Source organism: Anneissia japonica, unplaced genomic scaffold (genome assembly GCF_011630105.1).
Source record: "Anneissia japonica isolate Jap-2015-1 unplaced genomic scaffold, ASM1163010v1 scaffold111150_len1104_cov96, whole genome shotgun sequence".
In the NCBI taxonomy this organism is placed as follows: Eukaryota; Metazoa; Echinodermata; class Crinoidea; order Comatulida; family Comatulidae; genus Anneissia; species Anneissia japonica.
The window spans coordinates 1-1,104 of NW_022735247.1; the positions used below are offsets into that span (position 1 = coordinate 1).

The 1,104-nt window shown below is 36.1% G+C and overlaps 1 long non-coding RNA gene across 1 annotated transcript; it reads left to right on the forward strand.

Moving 5' to 3' along the window:
* Positions 1-1,104, forward strand: LOC117116528. Its single transcript, XR_004446773.1, has 3 exons — positions 1-59; positions 804-908; positions 1,059-1,104. It is a non-coding gene; the product is annotated as an uncharacterized LOC117116528 (long non-coding RNA).

A 1,104-nucleotide genomic window follows, 5' to 3' on the forward strand; every position in this document is an offset into this window, starting at 1 on the left:
AGTGCCTTACTACAAGGAACGAGTTGCAGCTGATACATGCTCTTTGGAGGAAGAGGAAGGTTTGTTCACTGTATAATAATTATTACAATAAAAGAGTCACTTTACATAAACCAGTCAATTCGAGCAGATGCCACTTTGAGCGAAGGCCAATTCGAGCGGAATTTTTTTCGAGCGGATGCTAGTTTCAGCGGAAGAAGATCCACTTGAGCGAAAAACAACCTGTGCGAGTTTTATACGAATTACTTCAAAATTTCCTATTTTTGAGCTAAAAATTTGACATTTTCAAAGGGGAAGGGGACACACAACAGTTCCAGAATAGATAAGTGAGTAGCATAACTCAATTACAAATATAATTTGCTTTTTTAAATAGAGAACCCCAACCAGTGGCGGATCTGGGGAAGGGGGGGGGTGGGAGTGGTGAATAGGGTGGCTAGCCACCCCACTTTGTTTACCGTGAAAAAAATAATGGTCACTTGTCTTGTGTGTGTGCTTCTCGTGCACTCTAGTAAAACATACACTTTCTTCTTTTTTAAGCTGAATTTGTTAGCGGCCATCTTGGTAGCCGGTGTTACCAAGACTGTAATTCAAACATGGAGTAATTATCAAAAAGTACTAAAAACCTTTCAGGACCTTAGTAATCAAGAGCATTTTTTGCATTTAAAACAAACAAATACATGAACGGCGACGATAAATTCGCCCTTGTTATAGTTCGCACTAAATGCATCCGTTCAGGAATTTCTGGCACTGCATAACAAATATATAAAAAGTGGTTACTTTTAAAGTTATTTTATTTGCTTTAACAGATAATAACCAGGAAGACTACTCCTTTGATGAGGGTTCTGAGACACAGGCTACTACAATTCTTAAAGCTATAGAAAATTCATTCGAGGATACTGAAATTGATATCGGTTAGTTGACTATTAATTTATATATTTTGGATTGTCTGATAAGGAAATGCTTTTTCTTATGAGTTTATAATTTCAATTTTCATACTTATTGTTTTAATTTGGAATATTTATAAAGTGATCTATTGTGAATGTTTTTCTATCTAATGTTAGATCAAGATGGGGAGGACTTTGAAACTCCAGTACAAGCACAAGTTTC